Genomic DNA, 26,751 nt, shown 5'->3' with positions numbered 1-26,751 from the left:
GCAGAGGAGGAGGAGGGGCCGCAGCAGGCATCAACATCGCCACAGGTTCCATCTGCCGGGCCCGTATCTTGCCCAAAACGCGTGGCAAAGCCAAAACCTGGTGGAGGACAGCGTGGCCATCCGGTTAAAGCTCAGTCTGCAATGCCTGAAAAGGTATCCGATGCTAGAAAGAGTGCAGTCTGGCATTTTTTTAAACAACATCCAATTGATCAGCGCAAAGTCATCTGTCAAAAATGTTCTACTTCCTTAAGCAGAGGTCAGAATCTGAAAAGTCTCAATACTAGTTGCATGCATAGACATTTAACCACCATGCATTTGAAAGCTTGGACTAACTACCAAACGTCCCTTAAGGTTGTTGCACCCTCGGCCAATGAAGCTAGTCATCAACGCAACATCCCTTCCGGCAGTGTAGGACCACCATTTAGCGCACCACCTGCTGTATCTGTGCAGGTATCTTTGCCAGGCCAAAGCAGTCAGGGTCAGGGAATCACCAGTTTCGTAGTAGGAAACACTGCATCTAGGGCACCGGCGGCAACAATACCATCTCCCACCGTCTCTCAGTCTGCCATGTCCACCGGCACCCCCGCTAGTTCCACGATCTCCAGCTCTCCAGTCCAGCTCACCCTACATGAGACTATGGTTAGAAAAAGGAAATACTTAGCCTCGCATCCGCGTACACAGGGTTTGAACGCCCACATAGCTAGACTAATCTCGTTAGAGATGATGCCCTACCGGTTAGTTGAAAGCGAAGCTTTCAAAGACCTGATGGACTACGCTGTACCACGCTACGAGCTACCCAGTCGACACTTTGTTCCAGAAAAGCCATCCCAGCCCTCCACCAGCATGTTAAAGAGCGCATCGTCCATGCACTCAGGCAATCTGTGAGCACAAAGGTGCACCTGACAACAGATGCATGGACCAGTAGGCATGGCCAGGGACGTTACGTGTCCATCACGGCACACTGGGTAAATGTGGTGGATTCAGGGTCCACAGGGGACAGCAAGTTTGGGACAGTTCTGCCTAGCCCACGGTCTAGTAAACAGTTGTCTGTAGCCGTTCGCACCCCCTCCTCCTCCTCCTCCTCCTCGTCCTCCTGCAGAAGCAAGAGCTCGTCCACAGACCGCAGTCGCACAAACACTCCATCCGCACCTGCCACTGTTGCACACCAGGTCTCCCATTATGGGGCAGCTACTGGCATACGTCAGCAGGCTGTATTGGCTATGAAGTGTTTGGGCGACAATAGACACACCGCGGAAGTTCTGTCCGAGTTCTTGCAGCAAGAAACGCAGTCGTGGCTGGGCACTGTAGATCTTGAGGCAGGCAAGGTAGTGAGTGATAACGGAAGGAATTTCATGGCTGCCATCTCCCTTTCCCAACTGAAACACATTCCTTGCCTGGCTCACACCTTAAACCTGGTGGTGCAGTGCTTCCTGAAAAGTTATCCGGGGTTATCCGACCTGCTCCTCAAAGTGCGTGGACTTTGCGCACATATCCGCCGTTCGCCTGTACACTCCAGCCGTATGCAGACCTATCAGCGTTCTTTGAACCTTCCCCAGCATCGCCTAATCATAGACGTTGCAACAAGGTGGAACTCAACACTGCACATGCTTCAGAGACTGTGCGAACAGAGGCGGGCTGTTATGTTTTTGTGGGAGGATACACATACACGGGCAGGCAGTAGGATGGCAGACATGGAGTTGTCAGGTGTGCAGTGGTCGAAGATTCAAGACATGTGTCAAGTCCTTCAGTGTTTTGAGGAATGCACACGGCTGGTTAGTGCAGACAACGCCATAATAAGCATGAGCATCCCCCTAATGCGTCTGCTGATGCAAAGTTTGACGCACATAAAGGATCAGGCGTCTGCACCAGAGGAAGAGGAAAGCCTTGATGACAGTCAGCGATTGTCTGGTCAGGGCAGTGTACATGACGAGGTACCGGGCGAAGAGGAGGTGGAGGATGAGGAGGATGATGGGGATGAGTATATTTTTAATGAGGAAGCTTTCCCGGGGGCACGGGAAATTGGTGGCGTGGCAAGGCCGGGTTCTGGTTTTTTGAGGGACACAAGTGACGTAGATTTGCCTGCAACTGCCCCTCAACCAAGCACAACCGCAGATTTGACAACGGGAACTTTGGCCCACATGGCGGATTATGCCTTGCGTATCCTCAAAAGGGACACACGCATTACAAAAATGATGAACGATGACGATTACTGGTTGGCCTGCCTCCTTGATCCTCGCTATAAAGGCAAATTGCAAAATATTATGCCACATGAGAACTTGGAACTAATATTAGCAACAAAACAATCAACTCTTGTTGACCGTTTGCTTCTGGCATTCCCTGCACACAGCGCCCGTGATCGTTCTCACACGAGCTCCAGGGGCCAGCAGACCAGAGGTGTTAGAGGGGCAGAAATCAGAAGTGGCGTTGGCCAGAGGGGTTTTCTGACCAGGTTGTGGAGTGATTTTTCTATGACCGCAGACAGGACAGGTACTGCAGCATCATTTCAAAGTGACAGGAGACAACATTTGTCCAGTATGGTTACAAACTATTTTTCATCCCTTATCGACGTTCTCCCTCAACCGTCATTCCCATTTGATTACTGGGCATCCAAATTAGACACCTGGCCAGAATTGGCAGAATATGCATTGCAGGAGCTTGCTTGCCCGGCAGCTAGTGTCCTATCAGAAAGAGTATTCAGTGCTGCAGGTTCAATACTAACAGAAAAAAGGACTCGTCTGGCTACCCAAAATGTAGATGATCTAACCTTCATTAAAATGAACCACAACTGGATTTCAAAATCTTTTGCCCCACCCTGCCCGGCTGACACCTAGCTTTCCTATGAAAAGGTCTTGCCTGTGGACTATTCTGAATGACTTTTCCAATCTCGTAATTTTCTTCACCTGATTGTCCAGCATACGACATGTTTCCACCTCACGAAATGGCCAAACTCCCCACACGGGGCCGTGCTATCGCCACTTTGCGCTTGGACCCTTGAGAGTGCTGTTTGTCTGAAGAGGTGGGTGTGGCCGCTTTTGGTCGACGGCACTGCCACTTGGTCCCTCATAGTACAATAAAGTGTCTCTGGCGGTGGTGGTGCGCACCCAACGTCAAACACACCGTTGTAATATGAGGGGCCCTGTGCCTGTACCGCCGGCCACAAGACAGTTCCCCCCCCCAGCTCAAACAGTGCTCTACCACTAGCAAAATTATCTCTCACAGCTTCACCAATGTGTAGTCTAGGCGCTGACATCCTTCAATGCCTGGCACTGACAATACCATTGTTTTGACATTTTTGTTATGTTAGGCCTTCGAAGCCTGTCTGCGGTCCCTTCTTTCTACAACTACTACACTGACCAGGCCACTGCTGGCCGTGTTACCCTGGAACCAATTTAAAAGTGCCTACAGTCAGCCCAATTTTGTTATGTTAGGCCTTCGAAGACTGTCTGCCGTCACTCCTTCCACTAGACTTCCACTGACCATACACTGCTGCCCATGTACCCCTGGAACCAATTTAAAGTGCCTACAGCCAGCCCAATTTTGTTATGTTAGGCCTTCGAAGCCTGTCTGCGGTCACTCCTTCCACTAGACTTCCACTGACCAGACCACTGCTGCCCGTGTACCCCTGCAACCAATTTAAAAGTGCCTACAGCCAGCCCAAGTTTGTTATGTTAGGCCTTCGAAGCCTGTCTGCGGTCACTCCTTCCACTAGACTTCCACTGACCAGACCACTGCTGCCCGTGTACCCCTGGAACCAATTTAAAAGTGCCTACAGCCAGCCCAAGTTTGTTATGTTAGGCCTTCGAAGCCTGTCTGCGGTCACTCCTTCCACTAGACTTCCACAGACCAGACCACTGCTGCCCGTGTACCCCTGGAACCAATTTAAAAGTGCCTACAGCCAGCCCAAGTTTGTTATGTTAGGCCTTGGAAGCCTGTCTGCGGTCACTCCTTCCACTAGACTTCCACTGACCAGACCACTGCTGCCCGTGTACCCCTGGAACCAATTTAAAAGTGCCTACAGCCAGCCCAAGTTTGTTATGTTAGGCCTTCGAAGCCTGTCTGCGGTCACTCCTTCCACTAGACTTCCACAGACCAGACCACTGCTGCCCGTGTACCCCTGGAACCAATTTAAAAGTGCCTACAGCCAGCCCAAGTTTGTTATGTTAGGCCTTGGAAGCCTGTCTGCGGTCACTCCTTCCACTAGACTTCCACTGACCAGACCACTGCTGCCCGTGTACCCCTGGAACCAATTTAAAAGTGCCTACAGCCAGCCCAAGTTTGTTATGTTAGGCCTTGGAAGCCTGTCTGCGGTCACTCCTTCCACTAGACTTCCACTGACCAGACCACTGCTGCCCGTGTACCCCTGGAACCAATTTAAAAGTGCCTACAGCCAGCCCAAGTTTGTTATGTTAGGCCTTCGAAGCCTGTCTGCGGTCACTCCTTCCACTAGACTTCCACAGACCAGACCACTGCTGCCCGTGTACCCCTGGAACCAATTTAAAAGTGCCTACAGCCAGCCCAAGTTTGTTATGTTAGGCCTTGGAAGCCTGTCTGCGGTCACTCCTTCCACTAGACTTCCACTGACCAGACCACTGCTGCCCGTGTACCCCTGGAACCAATTTAAAAGTGCCTACAGCCAGCCCAAGTTTGTTATGTTAGGCCTTGGAAGCCTGTCTGCGGTCACTCCTTCCACTAGACTTCCACTGACCATACACTGCTGCCCATGTACCCCTGGAACAAATTTAAAAGTGCCTACAGCCAGCCCAAGTTTGTTATGTTAGGCCTTCGAAGCCTGTCTGCGTCCCGTTCTTTCAACTACAACTACACTGACCAGGCCACTGATGGCCGTGTTCCCTTGGAACCAATTTTAACTTGCCTACAGCCAGCCCTATGTTATTATGTTAGGCCTTCGAAGCCTGTCTGCGTCCCGTTCTTTCAACTACAACTACACTGACCAGGCCACTGATGGCCGTGTTCCCCTGGAACCAATTTTAACTTGCCTACAGCCAGCCCAATGTTAGGCCTTTGATGCCTGTCTGCCGTCACTCCTTCCACTAGGCCTCCACTGACCTGTCTATTGCTGCCCGTGTACCCCTTGAACCAACATCATTAAATATAAAAAAAATTAATTTGATTATAAAAAATAAGATCGTGTTGAGATCTCAAATGCAGACATTTTAACAATCAAAACAAACACACAACAAATATCTGGAACTGTACTACAAAGGTCCAACAGCTACAATTTCTTTCTCCTGCAAGAAGTTAACTGAAAGTTTTTTGGAGTTGTTAACACAGATATGGCATCCACCGAGTGTTGTCCTGTCGCGTCTCCTTTAAATTATTTCCAATAAGATGTTAAACTATTAATTTAATAAAATCAATAATTAAAAAAATAATTGAGTAAGTCAAAAGCACATTGCAAATAAACATTATTACAAATCAAGAAGCATGGCGCGTCCGAGGGTGAGTAGATACCGAATAAGAATATAATCACCCTCGGACGCGCAATGCTTATTTACAACAGCCTTCCTTCCTAAGAATCAGCCCTTCCGTGGTGTAGAGAGAGGTTGTGTTACACTCCAAGGTGTTCCCCAGGTTGCCTTTCCTGAGCTTCGATCTTCCGGCTCTCGTTTAGTAGCTGTTGGAAACTACGCTGCATTAGGCCTACTAATTGTGTATGGGTGAAACAGTGGCGCATCTGCGGTCCCTCCTTCCACTAGGCCTCCACTGACCTGTCTACTGCGGCCCGTGTACCCCTTGAACCAACCTAATAAAATATTTAAAAAATTAATTTGATTATAAAAAATAAGATCGTGTTGAGATCTCAAATGCAGACATTTTAACAATCAAAACAAACACACAACAAATATCTGGAACTGTACTACAAAGGTCCAACAGCTACAATTTCTTTCTCCTGCAAGAAGTTAACTGAAAGTTTTTTGGAGTTGTTAACACAGATATGGCATCCACCGAGTGTTGTCCTGTCGCGTCTCCTTTAAATTATTTCCAATAAGATGTTAAACTATTAATTTAATAAAATCAATAATTAAAAAAATAATTGAGTAAGTCAAAAGCACATTGCAAATAAACATTAATTACAAATCAAGAAGCATGGCGCGTCCGAGGGTGAGTAGATACCGAATAAGAATATAATCACCCTCGGACGCGCAATGCTTATTTACAACAGCCTTCCTTCCTAAGAATCAGCCCTTTCGTGGTGTAGAGAGAGGTTGTGTTACACTCCAAGGTGTTCCCCGGGTTGCCTTTCATGAGCTTCGATCTTCCGGCTCTCGTTTAGTAGTTGGTGGAAACTACGCTGCATTAGGCCTACAAATTTGGTATGGGGTGTAGAGACAGGTTGTGTTACACTCCAAGGTTTTCACCAGGTTGCCTTTCCTGAGCTTCGATCTTCATGCTCTCGTTTAGTAGGTGTCGGAAAGTAGGCTGCATTAGGCCTACAAATTGGGTATGGGGTGGAGAGAGATGGTGTGTTACACTCCAAGGTGTTCCCCAGGTTTCCTTGCCATTGCTTCGGTCTTCCGACTCTCGTTTAGTAGTTGTAGAAAAGTACACAGCATTAGGCCTACAAAATGGGTATGGGGTGGAGAGAGATGGTGTGTTACACTCCAAGGTGTTCCCCAGGTTGCCTTTCCTGAGCTTCGATCTTCATGCTCTCGTTTAGTAGGTGTCGGAAAGTAGGCTGCATTAGGCCTACAAATTGGGTATGGGGTGGAGAGAGATGGTGTGTTACACTCCAAGGTGTTCCCCAGGTTTCCTTGCCATTGCTTCGGTCTTCCGACTCTCGTTTAGTAGTTGTAGAAAAGTACACAGCATTAGGCCTACAAAATGGGTATGGGGTGGAGAGAGATGGTGTGTTACACTCCAAGGTGTTCCCCAGGTTGCCTTTCCTGAGCTTCGATCTTCATGCTCTCGTTTAGTAGGTGTCGGAAAGTAGGCTGCATTAGGCCTAAAAAATGGGGAATGGGGTGGAGAGAGATGGTGTGTTACACTCCAAGGTGTTCCCCAGGTTTCCTTGCCATTGCTTCGGTCTTCCGACTCTCGTTTAGTAGTTGTAGAAAAGTACACTGCATTAGGCCTAAAAAATGGGTATGGGGTGGAGAGAGATGGTGTGTTACACTCCAAGGTGTTCCCCAGGTTGCCTTTCCTGAGCTTCGATCTTCATGCTCTCGTTTAGTAGGTGTCGGAAAGTAGGCTGCATTAGGCCTACAAATTGGGTATGGGGTGGAGAGAGATGGTGTGTTACACTCCAAGGTGTTCCCCAGGTTTCCTTGCCATTGCTTCGGTCTTCCGACTCTCGTTTAGTAGTTGTAGAAAAGTACACAGCATTAGGCCTACAAAATGGGTATGGGGTGGAGAGAGATGGTGTGTTACACTCCAAGGTGTTCCCCAGGTTGCCTTTCCTGAGCTTCTATCTTCAGGCTCTCATTAAATTGTGGTTAAATGGAACAACTGCATTTGGCGTACTAGTTGGTTTGGGGCCTACTATCGGTGTCTGCCACTCCTTGCTGTTCTCCTGGTTTCCTGTCCTGAAATACCATTTTCAGCCTCTCGTTAAGTAGTTGTTAATGTTAGACTGCATTTGGCCTACTAGTTGGGTTGGGGCCTACTATCGGTGTCTGCCACTCCTTGCTGTTCTCCTCCACTGAACAAAGCTGTGCCGCCTGTTTACTACGGTTGCCAATTTTGAACTGCATTTCGACTACTTACTGATTTGGCCCTACTCTCTGTGTCAGCCTCTCATTCCAGTTGTCCTCCACTGCAATGCCCCCTGGTTATTCCTGTGTTACCAATTTTGAACTGCATTTAGCCCACTTTCTTCTTTGGGCCTATATCTGTGTTTCCACTTCATCGTGCCCATTGCCCAGCCAGTGATAGATGAGTCTGCTGGTACATTGACCCATAACGCAACATTCCCCGTGCACGCTACACAACAACATTGTGACCCTGCTGAAAGTCAGGTTGCTCTTCCCGCATACCATACCACCTTACACGGGGACAAAGAGGAAGGTGCAGATGAAAGTGCAGGTTCCTTCATCAGGTGGGGGGAGGAATACTAGTTGGCGACGTCACTGGCACAGGGCCTCTCATAGTACGCAAAAGTGTTGCTGCCGGTGGGAGGCGCCCCCGCCGTGCAAACACACCGCTGTACTTTGAGGGGCCCTGTGCCAGTGCCAATGCCAACGAGTGGGCCCCCCCTGCTTGCTCAGGTTCACAGCACTTGCAAAGTTGAAATACTTACCTCTCCCTGCTCCACTGCCGTGACGTGGTCCAGATTTCCTGGGCCCACTAATTACTTGAACCAGCCCTACCCCCCACAACTTTAGCCAAATGACCCCCAATTTCAAATGCCTTCCAATTATTATAAGGTAAATTACGCTTGACAAGCTTCATTAAGAAGAATGGATGGTTTTGACATTAAAATGGCCACTCTAGGTGTTTTCCTGGCCCCCACTCACTGCCGACTATGCTGCCCCATTGACTTGCATTGGGTTTCGTGTTTCGGTCGATCCCGACTTTACGTCATAATCGGCCGATTTCACTCGACCCGACTTTGGACATAGTCGGGTTTCGCAAAACCCGGCTCGACTCTAAAAAGGTCAAGGTCGCTCAACTCTAGTCATTGCTATCAGTCTGCAACGTTTAAGCCCAGTGCCTACAGAGACTTGTCTGTATGAACTTATTGCATATTCTTGAACTTTTTATCAGCCCGGAGGCACTAAATCAAAGCTCCGGAAAGACTGCTTTTTGAACTTTGCTTTTTGCTCTTTTTGAACTTTCTTTAGACTTTATATTGATAACTCCGTTGGAAAAATGGAACTAAATTCCTGGACACTAAGTACAGTGCCGTTCCTAATACCTTCAAGGATAGAACTGTATTAATGGACGCTATTTGAAGTGACTTTTTACAGAACTCTATTTTTGTTTCCTTGAGTGGTTTTTGTAACTTTTCATTTTTAAGACTCTGTACATATTAATTGTTATTTCAAAATGTTATTGTCCCACAGTCCCGGAGTACTGTTCTTAACTAAGGGGGAATGTGGCACCCCTAGGGGTATTTGCCACAAAAATAGTTACTGACAGTAAGTACAAATACTAAAATAGCAAGACTGCACTACCACCTCCGGCCAGAAGGGGGAGCTCCAGAGACTCCCCTTGATCCATTCTGGTCTGAGAGAAGAAATGGCAGTTGGGCCAAGGAGCTGATAGTGATAGGTCATACAGTTGAATCTCTAACAGCCCTGTGACTGTTACCAGGCCTAAATCACCGGCCTGAGGAGAAGAGGGATAGAGAAAAAGGACATTGTGAGAACCGGGTAGCATTAATCACTACCCAGAACAGGCGCAAAGACGGATACCGGATCCGTGGCTGTATTCATTATATATAATACAGCAACCGGAAAAACGTGAGGTGATATCAGCTTCACTAGGGTCGGATGCAGCAACAGACACAGAGTTCAGCGGTACTCCCAGAGGGGGTAAACCGATAAAAGGACTCGGGTTGCCCGTCGAACCAGGACCCGGAGGGGACAGATTGGGCCGGCAGCCAGTTCACATACAGCAGCAGGGCCACACAGAAATTGCGCACAATAAGAGGCGAAGACCCCGGCAGGGTCAAAGTAACTCAGAGTTCCCATACAGACTCCGGTGACAGGACTGGTTGTAAATCCTTTTATGTTAAAGTAAACTGGTTAAACGTTTCAGTGCCTCAGTCTTTCATTTGGACAATAGCCATCTATCCAGGATCAGGATCGTCACCGCTGGGAGAACCTGCTGCAAGTAAGTGCTTGTCCCCTCATGATACCCCTTACACTGTGCATTGCCTGAGGCCACAGCACCGGGTCAAGCCACCCGTGACATCCCCCTCAAGAGACAGACTCCATTGGTCCGGTGCTGGGTATCCCGGTCTCCTGGGCGTCACATTGCCATCATCTAATCTGTGGTTAGAGCTATCTAAGCTCACGCAGGAATAACTAGGGACTGCGGGGTCAGGATCTCTAATCTGTTCAGGAACCAGCAGGGTCACTTGCAGTTTTTAATGTGTTACCTATTTTCCCCAGTGAGTTGCCACACTATCCTACCAACTAGTTGGCAAAATTAATTACATTTATCATTATTTATCAGCTACACTAGGCGATGTACATACTACCGGTAACAGCACCAGTAATGTGTCAGCTTCATAAGGCCTCATTCACACAACCATGTTCAAACATGAATATAAAAACATTGTAATGATGTCATCATTATGTCATCCAACACATCCTCTGACAAAGCTTGGGTGAAACAAGCATTGAAACGCCAGGGCCATACTGCAACCAGGCTTTCCGACCATTACATGATGTGAGCGTTTTTATCTAGGTGCTTTACCTTGTACTATCCATTGACATTGAAATTTATACTATAGGCACTGAGAAGCATATACTAAAGCTACAAGATGTATCCTGTCTATGCGTGTGTGACCCTCCATTGAGTCAATCTGCCTTTTTACTCTCATTTTGCAATTTTTATTTTTTCATAATAATAAAGTAATATGTATTACTTTTATCACCTACTTGTTGGCTTTGGTTGGTACATTATAAAGGTGAGTGGCCGCAGTTTCAATACTGAGGCACCAGGGAAAAATTAACCTTATTTCTCCTGAATTTGGCAGCTATAAGTACACCCCAAAACTGATTTATAGCTGGTTCTGCAGTGCATCACTGCAGTGATGGCTGTCAGTCAGTGCTGGGACATGCTTATAGCCACCACTCTCAGTGCTGGGGGCAGTGACTGTAATTGCTCTGGGCACACCCGCATGACTGAAAGTCAGTGGCTCCAAGGAGAAATAAAGTTTGTTTTCTTCCGGGTACCACACTTTCAGTACAACAGCCATGCACCGTCATAACTCTATTAACCTGAAAATTGACCCTGTATGTTCAGGCTATTAGTGTTTTTGGACATGACAGGTTTAGTGATGAGCGAGTATATTTGTTGCTTGGGTGGTCTCCGAGTATTTGTTAGTGCTCGGAGATTTAGTTTTTGTCGAAGCAGCTGCATGATTTACGGCTGCTAGCCAGCCTGAGTACATGTGGAGGTTGCCTGGTTGCTAGGGAATCCCCACATGTATTCAACCTGTCTAGCAGCCGTAAATCATGCAGCTGCATTGACAAAAACTAAATCTCCGAGCACTAACAAATACTCGGAGACCACCGGAGCATACTTGGGAAAACCCGAGCAACAAGCATACTCGCTCATCACTAGACAGGTTCCCTTTAATACATAGTAATGCCTTACCTATACGACATGCTATGCCCTAACCTTTTTTCACCATGGTTTTATCAGGAGACATAAGAAGGTATATTCACTTAACTATACACAGGAGGCTAGGACCAATCAGATAATAATTACCATATAGGTATGTGGCGATATATTTGACTGTCAATATGCCATAAATTTCTAAGGTTGAACTATTTCAAAGAGAAGCTATATTGCACAACTAGACACAATCCATGGACAGGTGTAACACTACTTCTAGAAGAATGCGGCAATGCTTTTTTAACCTGTCCAATTTAAATGTTCAGTTTTCATAGTTTTCCAATGCAAAATTGGATCCAGGAAAAAAAGTGTCACGGTTCCACCCCTAGTGTGTCTGGGATGCAGTTACTGACAGTTCGGCCATCCAATCTGATACGGGGCTGTGCTGAAGCTGTCTGTACTTTGATTGACAGCTTAGCCATCCGATAAGGTACAGGGGCATGCTGAGCTGTCAGTGTGTTGATTGACAACTCGACTATCCAACCTAAGACTGGGAGGCGTTGGCTGTCTGCAAGTGTTCATTATCCCAGGTGATTGTCATGCTACTTAACTGAGCTGTATCTCACAGACCTCTGCCAGACGTACATTCAGCTAGTGAGGTTTGTGCTTCCTGTACTTTGAGTTTTGTATGTTGTTGCCTGACCTTTAACTTCTTTCTGACCATGTCTGTTTAACCCATTCTGCTCTGATCTGTTATCTTGCTGGGATTCTGACCTCGGAACGTTACCTGACCATGCTTTTGTCTCTTCGTTCTGTTTATTAGGTACCCTCCTGGCTTCTGACCTTGGACTTCTTGACCATTTTGACTCATGGCTTGGCCATGAGAAGTGACTAGCATCACAAGAACAGTACTAATGTATAAAAGGCCAGATCACGCAAGCATGCCCCATCATTCTTGAGCCCTCTCCAACCCCATCTGTACCAGAAAAGCTAAACAACCTTCCTTCAAATGATATTATGCAGCTTCATAAATGGACTCTCTTAAATGAGTTCACTATGTGATATTATTGTATTGTTAATTAAGTCATGCAACATTGTAGTTGAGATATTTTCAATATGATTTAGTTAGCTTTTTAGTGTTTTATTATGAAAATTGTTTTCTTCGTGTTAAACTACATTTTGTATCCTTTCTGAAGTTTCTCCACATAAGATTAGTGTCATCACATAGTAAAACTAATCCAGTAAAATGCCAAAAGAAAAATATAGGTTGTGAATTAACATACAACAAAAGCTAATGCTTATAAGCTAAGTACACATGGAAATGAAACTCGGGACATCCTGGCAGCAAGCATTGTTTAAGGCAAGGCAAAGCTGATCCAATCTGGAGAATTTTAAAATTCCTAAAATCTGACCCAACCATGTCTTCTGTGTTTAATTTACTGTGACATTCATTGTGAATTTTGTGTCATAACAGGGGGCAGCACAGAAGATAATTAGTTCCAACAATGAATTCATCATATACATTGGATATTGGATATCTAATATCACAGACCTCAACATACAGAATTGCATTTGTGAATATCTTCCACTGAAATTGGAACACAACTATGGTAAAGAGTCCTTATCTTGTTGATAGAACAGGCTGACAAAATGTCCATGGGTCAACAGTTTCCCAGAAGCTAATTCAAAAAGGGACAAGAAATGTGGCAGTACTTCCTGTTGTCATTTTTGTCTAAATAACTGCCACAAAAAATGTCAATATCTTTGCGAGTAGAACCCCAGTATATTGGAAATATTACAAAGAAGTTATTTTTCATTGTCCTTGATGTTATAAAAATGGCTAATTTCCCGTCACTAGGGTTGAGCGAAACGGGTCGGCCATTTTCAGAAGTCGCCGACTTTTGGCAAAGTCGGGTTTCATGAAACCCGACCCGACCCCTGTGTGGGGTCGGCCATGAGGTCGGCAATCTTCTGATCTGGTATCGGAATTCCGATACCGAGTTCCGATATGTTTGCGATATCGGGAATCGGTATCGGAATCCATATTTAAGTGTAAAATAAAGAATAAAAATAAAAAATATTGATATACTCACCCTCGGACGCGCCCTAGTTCTAACCGGCAGCCTGCATTCCTAAAAATGAGCAAGTGAAGGACCTTCGATGACGTTGCGGCTTGTGATTGGTCACGTGAGCGGTCACATGGGCGGTCATGCGACCAATCACAAGCTGCGATGTCATCTAAGGTCCTTTACGCACTCATTCTTAGGAAGGAAGGCTGCCGGTTAGAACCAGGGCGCGTCCGAGGGTGAGTATATTCTTATTAGGGATATACTCACCCTCGGACGCGCCCTGGTTCTAACCGGCAGCCTTCCTTCCTAAGAATGAGCAAGTGAAGGACCTTCGATGACGTCGCGGCTTGTGATTGGTCGCGTGACCGCCCATGTGACCGCTCACGCGACCAATCACAAGCCGTGACGTCATCGAAGGTCCTTCACTTGCTCATTTTTAGGAACGCAGGCTGCCGGTTAGAACCAGGGCGCGTCCGAGGGTGAGTATATCCCTATTTTTTAATTTTATTCTTTATTTTACACATTAATATGGATCCCAGGGCCTGAAGGAGAGTTTCCTCTCCTTCAGACCCTGGGAACCATTAGTTTCCCATTGCACTGCATTGGGTTTCGTGTTTCGGCCGACCCCGACTTTTCTATAGGATCGGCCGATTTCACTCGACCCGACTTTTGAGAAAGTCGGGTTTCGTGAAACCTGACCCGATCCTAAAAAAAGAAAAGTCACTCAACCCTACCTGTCACAATTCCTGTAGTTACAGAGCAGCATAAGGTATTGGCTTTACACAACTGGATGGTCGCTGGAGGCATAGGTCTAGTGCCTTAGAATTTCATCTTCTATTGTATGTAAACAGTTAGTATGCCTGTGTATTACACTTACATATTTAACCCTTAACATTTCCACATTAGGAGCATTGTCGTACACAGGAGAAATTGCGTAACAAATTTTGTGGTCTATTTACTACAAGTATTAGGCCTTTGAAAATGGGAAAACTAAGGGCTACACAACATTTTAGTGGAAAAAAATTAATCTTTCATTTTCACAGCCCAATGGTATGCAATTCTGTAAAATACCTGTGGATGTAAAATGTTCGATTAACCCCTCTCGGAGTTCTTTGAGAGATGAAGTTTCCAAAATGGGGTCACTTGCAGGGGTTTCTGCTGTTTTGGGACCCTGGTGGCTCTTCAAATGTGACATGGCATCCGCAATCTAGACCAGAGAATTTTGCACTCCAAAAATCAAATAGCACTCCTTCTCTTCTGAGACCTACCATGTGCCTATGTAACAACCCTGCCGGCATCACTGCATGGCCTTCCATTCCCCACCTGCCTGTTACATCAACTCACTCACCCAGTGCCATGCTGTGAGATCTGTCTGCTGCCGGCTCCATGCCATGTGCTCCATGGCCGCTTGCTCTGTGTACACTTCCTGGCTGTGTGCATAGGGGGCGGCGCCAGCAACTCCGGATTCTTATTGAGACTGTGTGCACCTCCCTAAGGTGTCCATGGCCAATAGCTTGGAGGCCTCTGATACTTAAGGCATCCTCACCCATTGGAGGATGCCTGAGCAAACTATTTCCATCAGTTAGCATTTGCGACTGAGCTGCCAGGTCGTGTCTGTCTCTGTCTCCGAGGGCTGCAATACGCAGGCCTTCATCTGTGTTCTGTTTGTGTATCCGTGTCCGTTCCTGTCTGAACTCTGGCCTACGTCTGTTCCTGTTTGAACTCTTGTCTATGTCCATTCCTGTTCCTTCTTTTTCATTTGTCATTTCCCACTCTGCTGTGTGTACCTTCGCCTTATCTTTCAGCTCTGTTGGCCACTGTCTGTGGCTCTGCTTCTCTCTGCTCTGTGTGCCACTACACTGTGGCTCTGTGCTTCTCTGCTTTGCTCACCACTACCTGTGGTTCCCTGCCTTCTGACTCTTGGCATTGCCTTCTGCGGTTCTGGCTCTTGGCATTGCTTTCTGCAGTTCTGGCTTTTGGCTCCGCCTCCAGCATCTCTGCTCTTAGCTCCACCTCCAGCATCTCTGCTCTTGGCTCCGCTTCCAGTGTCTCCACTCTTGGCTCCACCTCCTGTGGCTCCGTCCTTGGCTCTGCCTCCTCCTTTGCTTTCTCCTTCTCTGCTTCTTCTGTGCCCTCTCCTTCTCTACTCTAATCTCTGCCTTCTTCTCTGCTCTTAGCTCCACCTCCTGCTCTTTCTCCGCCTCCTGAGATTCTGCTTTGCATCCGCTCTTGCTCTACCTCTGCTCAGCTACTTGCCGTACAGGTCTCTACCTGTTTCTTTATGTTCACCAGTCTGAACAGGCTCTTACCTGTTTCCATACACCCGCCTGTGTACCAGTTCCTACCAGAGTATCAGCCCTGTCTGCCAGAGTGCGAGCCGTGCCTGCCTGTCTGCCAGAGTGTCAGCCGTGCCCGTCTGCCTGCCTGTATCTCCGTCAAGCCAGTCTACCCTTCAGGGCCTCTGCTGTACCCGTCCGTCAGCCAGTGTGACAGCCGTGCCTGCCTGTGTCTTATCCCCGGTGTGATTAGCATCCACAGTCAGACTCCACCCTGGAGTGGTACCTGGTAGCTTCCTATTGCACAAGTCTGACCTCACCATCAGAGGCTCCAGCGAACACCTGGAAAGCTACTTAGTTACGCCCCTTCCAGGGAAGTTTGGTCTGTGGTCCAGTGGGGCCACACCCCCAGACGCCTGCGCTAACCAGTCTCGGCACGAGCGTTACAGCCTAAACCAGAGTTCCATATGTGGGATATTCTGTACTCAGGAGGAATTTCACAACATATTGTATCATCCATTTTGTACTGTTACCCTTGTGAAAATAAAAAATTCGGGGCTGAAACATTTTTTGGGGAAAAAAAAATTAATTTTTACTTTGCACAGACCAATATTTTAAAATACAGTTAAGGACCTGTGGGTTCAAGACCCTAACCACATCTCTAGATATTCCTTTAGGGGTGTAGTTTCCAAAGTAGGATTTCTTGTGGGGGTTTCTCCTGTTTAGGCACATTAGGGGCTCTGAAAACGCGACAAAGCATCCGCTCTCTATTGCAGCCAATTTTGAGCTCTAAATGTGAAATGGTGCTCCTTTCCTTCCAAGCCCTGCCATGCACCCAAACAGTAGTTTTCCACCACATATGGCTTATTGGTGTACTCAGCAAAAAATTGAACAACAAATTGTATGGTCCGTTTTCTCCTGTTGCATTTGTGAAGATGAAAAATTTGGGGCTAAAGCAACAATTTTGTTGGAAAAATTAAAATTTTCATTTTGTTCTCTTCCACATTGTTTTAATTCCTGTGGTGCACCTAAAGGGTTAATCAACTTCTTGCCGGATTTAGCCTGAAACAAAAAACGTGATGTGTGAAAGTAGCCTTTACTTGGCAGTCCCAAATCACCCGGTTATGATATCCCTGAGAGTATGTGTGCGACCTGAGGGTTTGCTGCTTACCCCTTTTCAGGCCACAAGTGGTTTGATGGTACGGAGACCTTGAAAATACGTGACAAATCAGTGAGATAAAGAATTCTTTATTGGAATTTCTTAAATACAACTGTAACAACAGTCAGCAGGCACAATACGATTGGTATAATTCTTCTGTGAGACACAGAGCTATCTTTCTTATGCATAATGTATTTTGATGTTAATGGTGTTTTTCATGAGTGACAGAATACTTCTCAAGCTGCATAGCTCTGGCCTTCACTTCTTTATCCTCCACTGCAATGGTGTTCCATTTGTCTCCTCTAAACATCCACAACTGGTTAAGGTGCCTTTCTGAAGCCCGCTTCATTTAGCTGCCTAGGGGAATTCTGCCTTCCTCAGCTCTGTTATGATATGGCTGGTGAAAGGAACCTTATTACTACTTCTTTAATCTATGCACTCTGGCTCTGGCTATGTAGGACATCAGTTTACGTAGAACTTGATCTAGAACTTGCTATCCGTAAACCTTCTGTTGCTAATCACTCTCTCACTTGTGGCGTTCTCCTAATAAGCACTACTCCTTATCTTATCAACATCTGATGTTCAACTGCTTAATAACTAGTACTGTAACTAGCTTCCCGAGCCCACTTAATGCCTCCCAACTTGGCCTGGCTTAATGGTATGTGCACATGTCAGGATTTCTTGCAGAAATTTTCCTGACAAAAACCGGACATTTCTGCCAGAAATCCGCATGCGTTTTTACCGCGATTTTACCGCGTTTTTGATGCATTTTTTATGCGTTTTTGGTGCGTTTTTTCCCAAATGCATAGAATTACAGGAAAAACGCAGAAAATCCGCAAAAATAATGAACATGCTAATTTTTTTACCGCGATGCGCTTTCTTCGCGGAAAAAAACGCATCCATGTGCACAAAACATGCAGAATGCATTCTAAATGATAGAATGCATAATGTATGCGTTTTTAATGAGTTTTTATAGTGTTTTTAGCGCGAAAAAAACGCAAAAAAACGCGAAAAAACCTGAACGTGTGCACATAGCCTTACAGTTAACCCTGTTCAAGGCTAACCAATTGTTGCAGAACACAGTATATGTACACTGACGAGCAAAAGGGTAAAAATGTTTTGAAGTTTTGACTTTCAGGCTCCATATCTCACCATCCACTACTGCTTTGAAAGTGAGACTACCGTAACAAAGTAACATAGTTAGTAAGGCCGAAAAAAGACATTTGTCCATCCAGTTCAGCCTATATTCCATCATAATAAATACCCAGATCTACGTCCTTCTACAGAACCTAATAATTGTATGTTACAATATTGTTCTGCTCCAGGAAGACATCCAGGCCTCTCTTGAACCTCTCGACTGAGTTCGCCATCACCACTTCCTCAGGCAAGCAATTCCAGATTCTCACCGCCCTAACAGGAAAGAATCCTCTTCTATGTTGGTGGAAAAACCTTCTCTCCTCCAGACGCAAAGAATGCCCCTTTGTGCCCGTCACCTTCCTTGGTATAAACAGATCCTCAGCGAGATATTTCTATCGTCCCCTTATATACTTATACATGGTTATTAGATCGCCCCTCAGTCGTCTTTTTTCTAGACTAAATAATCCTAATTTCGCTAATCTATCTGGGTATTGTAGTTCTCCCATCCCCTTTATTAATTTTGTTGCCCTCCTTTGTACTCTCTAGTTCCATTATATCCTTCCTGAGCATCGGTGCCCAAAACTGGACACAGTACTCCATGTGCGGTCTAACTAGGGATTTGTACAGAGGCAGTATAATGCTCTCATCATGTGTATCCAGACCTCTTTTAATGCACCCCATGATCCTGTTTGCCTTGGCAGCTGCTGCCTGGCACTGGCTGCTCCAGGTAAGTTTATCATTAACTAGGATCCCCAAGTCCTTCTCCCTGTCAGATTTACCCAGTGGTTTCCCGTTCAGTGTGTAATGGTGATATTGATTCCTTCTTCCCATGTGTATAACCTTACATTTATCATTGTTAAACCTCATCTGCCACCTTTCAGCCCAAGTTTCCAACTTATCCAGATCCATCTGTAATTTTATGGACAATCATCTTGGCCATCTCGTACATAAAATTGATTTGCAACTATTTTGAATATGATTAGTTATGCAGATTATTGTCGTGTTACTTTATTGTTACTGTTTTGCTCTTGGTGGTGGAAAAATATTTTTCTTCCTGTGTACTACAAAATACAACCTATTCTCACATTCCCTAATAACTCAGTGTGTTATTAGGTTGATTCCCAAGTGAAAGATCATTGGATCAAATCGAGGAGCAACTATGTGGAAGATATGAGAAAAGAGAAACAGCATCATTCAGCTCATCGATAGCAGTCTCTTGGCCAAGAAAATTGTCAAACTGCATCATGTGAGAACCATGACAGTTGGAACAATATGAAATGAAGTCTGATCAACCATTCAAAAGCCAAGAGGTGAGTCGAGGCAAAATATCAGAGTCAACAAGCCAGCTCATCACAATGTTTATTACCGTATATACTCGAGTATAAGCCGACCCGAGCATAAGCCGACCCCCCTAATTTTGTCACAAAAAACTGGGAAAACTTATTGACTCGAGTATATGCCTAGGGTGGAAAATGCAGCAGCTACCGGTGAATTTCAAAAATAAAAATAGATGCTCCATACCGTTCATTATGGCCCCATAGCTGTGCCATATAGTGCTCTGCACCATTCATTATTGCCCCATAGGTGTACCATAGAAAGCTGTGCCTTATAGTGCTCTGCACCGTTCATTATTGCCCCATAGCTGTGCCATATAGTGCTCTGCACCGTTCATTATTGCCCCATAGATGTACCATAGAAAGCTGTGCCATATAGTGCTCTGCACCGTTCATTAGTGCCCCATAGCTGTGCCATATAGTGCTCTGCACCATTCATTATTGCCCCATAACTGTGCCATATAGTGCTCTGCACCATTCATTATTGCCCCATAGCTGTGCCATATAGTGCTCTGTACCGTTCATTATTGCCCCATAGCTGTGCCATATAGTGCTCTGCACCGTTCATTATTGCCCCATAGATGTGCCATATAGTGCTCTGCACCGTTCATTATTGCCCCATAGCTGTGCCATATAGTGCTCTGCACCGTTCATTATTGCCCCATAGCTGCCATATAGTGCTCTGCACCGTTCATTATTGCCCCATAGATGTACCATAGAAAGCTGTGCCATTGCTGCTGCTGCTGCAATAAAACAAAAAAAAAATGCCATACTCACCTCTCTTGCTTGCAGCTCCTCAGCGTCCCGTCTCAGCGTCTCTCCGCACTGACTGATCAGGCAGAGGGCGCCGCGCACACTAGTACGTCATCGCGCCCTCTGACCTGAACAGTCACTGCAAGAGGACGCGAAGACAGAGCGGCGCCCGGCGTGTGGAACGCGGACAGGTGAATATGTAATACTTACCTGCTCCCGGCGTCCCGCTCCTTCCCCCGGACAGCTGGTCTTCGGTGCCGCAGCCTCTTCCTCTATCAGTGGTCACCGTTACCGCTCATTAAAGAAATGAATATGCGGCTCCACCCCTATGAGAGTGGAGTCCATATTCATTACTTTAATGATCGGTCCCACGTGACCGCTGAACAGGGGAAGAGCTGCGGCACCCGAAGACAGTGTGACAGGCAGGGGCAGCGTCAGGAGCCCCAGAAGCAGGTAAGTATGCCTCAGCGCCCTCTCCCTCTCACCCGCCGACCCTGCCGCCGACCGTGACTCGAGTATAAGCCGAGATGGGCACTTTCAGGCCAAAAATTTGGGCTGAAAATCTCGGCTTATACTCGAGTATATACGGTAGTTATTTTGAAAAAAAAAGCAGTGGAGGTGGCTCATATGCTTCATAGCAGTGAGATAACAGATGTCCATGCAAGCACTGAATGATGCACATTACACAAGTCTGGAATAGTCGCCTGAAAAGAGGTGAAGTTTTGACTGCAATATCATCGTAAGAAGCGTTGGGTCAAGTTTGCAAAACAGTACGAGAAATGCACAGTAGAAGATTGGAAATGGGTGATTTGGAGCGATGAGACGAAAGTTAAGAAACTAGGCTCTGATGGGTGCGAATGAGTCTGGAAGAAACAAGGGAAAAAGGGGCTAATGAATTGAGAAATTGAAGGAACTGTCAAATTTGGTGGAGTTAGCCTGATGATATGGGGTTGTTTTGCAGTGGAAGGCGTTGGATACTTGACCAGGATCGATGGTGGTCTCAATGCTAAGCTATATGCGAGTATCCTACCACATGAGTTACTTCGTACACTTAAGTACTATGGGTATGAAAAGGATGACATAATGTTTCAGCAGGACAACAACCCGAAGCATATATCGAGAGTGGTGAATAAATGGGTTAATGACAATTAAGGAGAAGTGCTGGACTGGCCCCCATAGTCCCTAACCCTCAACTCAATCCAACACTTGTGGGTAGCGTTGAAGAAAAAACTGTGTACATACCCAAGTGAGTCGGCCAGTATGCACCAACTATAGGGACGTGTAGAAGAGACCTGGGATCAGATTTTTGTCGAGATGTGCTTATATCAGATCTATAGCATGCCCAGAATAGGTACAGGCAGTGTTGAAAGCCGAAGGTGGATTTACAAAATTCTACCAAAATAATAAAAATTAAAATGTATATTTTTAGGAGAAAAACAGTAACAATTCAGTGACGTGAGAAAAATCTGCATAGCTGATGAAATGCTAAATAGTTGCAAGTCATATTAATGTACAGTGGGGGAAAAAAAGTACTTAGTCAGTGACCAATTGTGCAAGCTCTCCCACTTAAAAAGATGAGAGAGGCCTGTAATTGACATCATAGGTAGACCACAACTATGAGAGTCAAAATGAGAAAACAAATCCAAAAAATCACCTTGTCTGATTTGGCAAGATTTATTTTGCAAATTATGTTCGAAAAAAGTATTTGGTCATTAACAAAAGTTCATCTCAATATTTTGATATATATCGTTTGTTGGCAATAACAGTGGTCAAACATTTTCTGTAAGTCTTCACAAGGTTGGCACACACTGGTGGTATATTGGATCATTCCTCCATGTAGATCTCCTCTAGAGCAGTGATGTTTTGGGCCTGTCGCTGGGCAACACGGACTTTCAACTCCCTCCAAATGTTTTCTATGGGGTTGAGATCTGGAGACTGGCTAAGCCACTCCAGGACCTTCATATGCTTCTTACGAAGCCACTCCTTCATTGCCCTGGTAGTGTGCTTAGGATCAGTATCATGCTGAAAGACCCCTCCACGTTTCATTCTCAATGCTCATGCTGATGCAAGGAGGTTTGCACTAAAAATCTCATGATACATGGCCCTATTCATTCTTTCATGAACACGGATCATTTGTCCTGGTCCCTTTGCAGAGAAACAATCCCAAAGCATGATGTTGCCACCTCTATGCTTCACAGTAGGTATGGTGTTCTTTGGATGCAACTCAGCATTCTGTGTCCTCCAAACACGACGAGTTTTGTTTCTACCAAACAGTTCTACTTTGGTTTCATCAGACCATATGATATTCTCCCAATACTCTTCTGGATAATCCAAATGCTCGCTAGCAAACATCAGAAGGCCTGGACATGTACTGGCTTAAGCAGGGATACACGTCTGGCACTGCAGGATCTGAGTCCCTCGAGGCGTAGCATGTTACTGATGATAGCCTTTATTACAGTGGTCCCAGCTCTATGCAGGTCATTCACTAGGTCCCCCCATGTGGTTCTTGAATTTTTGCTCCCCGTTCTTGTGATCATTTTGACCTCACGGGGTTAGATCTTGTGTAGAGCCCCAGATCGAGGGAGATTATCAGTGGTTTTGTATGTCTTCCATTTTATTATTATTGCTCCCTCAGTTTCACACCAAGCTGCTTGCCTATTGCAGATTCAGTCTTCCCAGCCTGGTGCAGGGCTGCAATTTAGTTTCTGGTGTCTTTTGACAGCTCTTTGGTCTTCATCATAGTGGAGTTTGGAGTGTGACTGTTTGACGTTGTGGACAGGTTTATTTTATACTGATAACAAGTTCAAATAGGTGCCATTACTACAGTTAATGAGTGAAGGACAGAGGAGCCTCTTAACCCCTTTCTGCCATCGGACGTACTATTCCGTCCGTGTGGGCTGGGCCCTAATTTCCATGGACGGAATAGTACATCACATGCGATCAGCCGCGCACAGGGGAGCGGCTGATCGCGGCTGGGTGTCAGTTGATTATCACAGCTGACACCCAGTGCTAAGTGCCAGGAGTGGTTGCGGACCGCTCCCGGCACTTTAAACCCCGGAACACTGCAATCAAACAAGATCGCAGCGTTCCGTGGCATAGAGAAGCATCGCGCAGGGAGGCAGCTCCCTGTGTGCTTCCCTCAGACCCTCAGAACAACGCGATGTGATCGCGTTGTTCTGAGGTTCTCCCTGCCTGTAGACCTACGGATCCAAGATGGCCGTGGGGTCCTTCCGGGTCCTGCAGGAAGGTGGCTTCTCAGTGCCTGATGAGAGCAGGCACCGGCAAGCCTCCTTCACTGCCTGTCAGGTCGATCTGACTTTATACAGTGATGTCCCACCCTGGGACAATGTAAAAAAGTTTTTAAAAAATATTATACTGTGTAAAGATTTTTTTTTTAATTCCTAAAGAAAAAATATATATATTGTTCCAATAAATATATTTCTTTATGTAAATAAAAAAAAACCAGTACACATATTTAGTATCGCCACGGCCGTAACGACCCGATCTATAAAACTGTCCCACTAGTTAACCCCTTTAGTGAACCCCATAAAATAAAACGAGGCAAAAAAACAAAGCTTTCTCATATCATGGAACAAAAAGTGGAATAACACGCAATCAGAAAAACGGATTTAAATAATCATGGTACCTCTGAAAATATCCTCAGCCACAATACAGCATCCTCAGCAAAAAAATAAAAGTTATAGATCTCAGAATAAAGTGATGCAAAAATAATTATTTTTATATAAAATAGTTTTTATTGTATAAATAAATGAGGTATGGCTCTAATCGTACTGACATGAAGAATAAAACTCCATTATCAATTTTACCACATGCGGAACAGTATAAATGCCGTTAAAATATGGTTTTTGTTCATTCTGCCTCACAAAAATCGGAATGAAAAGCGATCAAAAAATGTCATGTGCCCAAAAATGGTACCAATAAAAACGTCAGCTCGTACTTCAAAAAAACAAGACCTCACATCACTCTGTGGGGCAAAATATGGAAAAATTATAACTCTCAAAATGTGGTGATGCAAAAACTATTTTTTGCAATAGAAAGCGTCTTTTAGCGTGTGACAGGTGCCAAACATAAACACTCACTATAAAAACCTTCTATAAATAGTAAATAAAACTCCCCTTTATCACCCCCTTAGTTAGGGAAAAATAATAAAATAAAAAAAATGTAGTTATTTCCTTTTTCCCATTAGGGTAAGGGTTAGGGCTAAAGTTATGGCTATGGTTGGGGCTAAAGTTAGGGTTACGGTCGGGGCTAAAGATAGGGTTGGGGTTTGGATTAGGGTTGGGATTACATTTACAGTTAGGATTAGGGTTAGGGATGTGTCAGGGTTAGAGGTGTGGCAACCTCCATTACCAGCCGGCGCCTGCGCTATTGACGTTTGGATGGCGCCTGCGCAGAATACCCGTACCTACGTCATTATCTTATACTGCGTCCGAGATCTCTATGTGTTTGATGGTTACCTGGGCAACCCCCTATGCAGATGATGTGCTTGCGCAGTGCACTGTGTGTGTGGTTCTCTGCGCTTGCGCTCTGGGGCTCTGTGCGCGTCACTGGGACTTCCTGTTAACCGTGGCTGTAACCGCGCTGCTCACCTGGTATGCATTATCAAGCTCTTTGTATGGTATATAAAGCAGGTCCACGCCACTGGATGACTGTGGACCTTGAGGAAGACGCCTCCAGCGTCGATACGCGTGGGTCATGCAGCTTTAGGGTCGTGGTTTTTATTCAGCCGGTAACTTGTTCTCTTTGTGGGTAGAGGGTTCTATGCTGGGCGGCCTTCCTCCATCCTTTAGCCGATCCCAGCTAGTTCCCCTGGGTAGTGTTCAGCATATCTTTACTAGTTTGCATGAACTATTTGTGCTTTATATTTGTGGAAATTAGGTTGGGTGATTAAGCAGAGTATTGCAGGTGACACAGCATGCACATAGGGGCTGTGATTTATATTGATATGTGCCCTTCTCCTACCATTCAGACTGTATAAGTAGGTTCCACTTGTGTATTAGCACTTAGGATTTGTGTCTTATTGATACTTGTCTTTTTCTCCCACTATTGTATGAGCCGGCATTACTCAAGATGATCAGACCCTAATATGCTGTTGTGGTATTTTACTTTGTATCATATGGACCCTCATCTCCCATTGTTTATGGGTGTTTTTAATTGTTTTTACTACAGTTGTTTATGTGGTGTGGTTCTAATAAAATTTGTTATATTTTTGCTAATTGAGTTGTGGTGATCCCATTTCTATGATGCAGTCTTTCTTCTTATAAAGTGTAGGGTTAGAGGTGTGGTTACGGTTATGGTAAGGGTTGAGATTAGGGTTAGGGGTGTGTTGGGCTTAGGGTTGTGGTTAGGGTTGTGATTAGGGTTAGGGGTGTGGTTAGGGTTATAGTTAGGGTTGGGAGTAGTGTTAGGGGTGTGTTGGGGTAAGGGTTGGAGTTAGAATTGGGCGGGTTTCCAATGTTTAGGCACATCAGGGGCTCTCCAAACACGACATGGTGCCCAATCTCAATTCCAGCCAATTCTGCGTTGAAAAAGTCAACTGGTGCTCCTTCCCTTCCTGAGCTCTGCCGTGCACCCAAACAGTGGTTTACTCCCACAGATAGGGTATCAGTGTACTCAGGACAAATTGGACAACAACTTTTCCAGTCCAATTTCTCCTGTTACCCTTGGGAAAATAAAAATTTGGGGGCTAAAAAATGATTTTTGTGGGAAAAAAAATGATTTTTTATTTTCACGGCTCTGCGTTATAAACTTTAGCGAAACACCTGGAGGTTTAAAGTTCTCACAACACATCTAGATAAGTTCCTTGGGGGAGTCTAGTTTCCAAAATAATGTCACTTGTGGGGGGTTTCTACTGTTTAGGCACATCAGTGGCACTGCAAACGCAACATGACGCCCATAGACCATTCTATCAAAGTCGGCATTCCAAAACGTCACTACTTCCCTTCCAAACTCCGACTTGTGCCCAAACAGTATTTTTCTACCACATATGGGGTATCAGCATACTGAGGACAAATTGGACAACAACTTTTGGGGTACAATTTCTACAGTTACCCTTGTGAAAATACAAAATTGGGGCTAAAAATATAATTTTTGTGGAATTAAAATGATTTTTTATTTTCACGGCTCTGCGTTATAAACTTCAGTGAAACACTTGGGGGTTCAAAGTTCTCACAACACATCTACATAAGTTCCTTGTTCATAATTCTTATGGAGTTGGTTCTTTTGTTTGGTGGGGGGTTATCTTGCACTATCTAGTGCTCTTATCCCCCTCCTGGATTTATTATGTTGCCTGGTCGTGTTATCATCATAAGTTCCTTTGGGGGTCTAGTTTCCAATATGGGGTCACTTGTGGGGGGTTTCTACTGTTTAGGTATATCAGGGGCTCTGTAAACGCAACGTGACACCCGCAGACCATGCCATCAGTCTGCATTCCAAAACGGCGCTCCTTCCCTTCTGAGCTCTGCCATGTGCCCAAACGATGCCCCCCACATAAGGGGTATCAGCGTACTCAGGACAAATTGCACAAAAACATTTGGGGTCCATTTTCTCTAAATACCCTTGAAAAAATAAAAAATTGTGGGCTAAAATAATTTTTGTGGAAAAAAAATATTTTTTTTATTTTCATGGCTCTACATGATATACTGTGGCACTTGGGGGTTGGAGGCGCTCACCACACATCTACAGAAGTTCCTTGGGGGGGTCTACTTTCCAAAATGGTATCACTTGTGGGAGGTTTTCCACTGTTTAGGCAC

This window comes from Ranitomeya imitator, chromosome 6 (assembly GCF_032444005.1).
Source record: "Ranitomeya imitator isolate aRanImi1 chromosome 6, aRanImi1.pri, whole genome shotgun sequence".
Taxonomy (NCBI): Eukaryota; Metazoa; Chordata; class Amphibia; order Anura; family Dendrobatidae; genus Ranitomeya; species Ranitomeya imitator.
The sequence above is the reverse complement of the archived record's forward strand: the minus strand, read 5'-3'. Positions refer to the sequence as shown.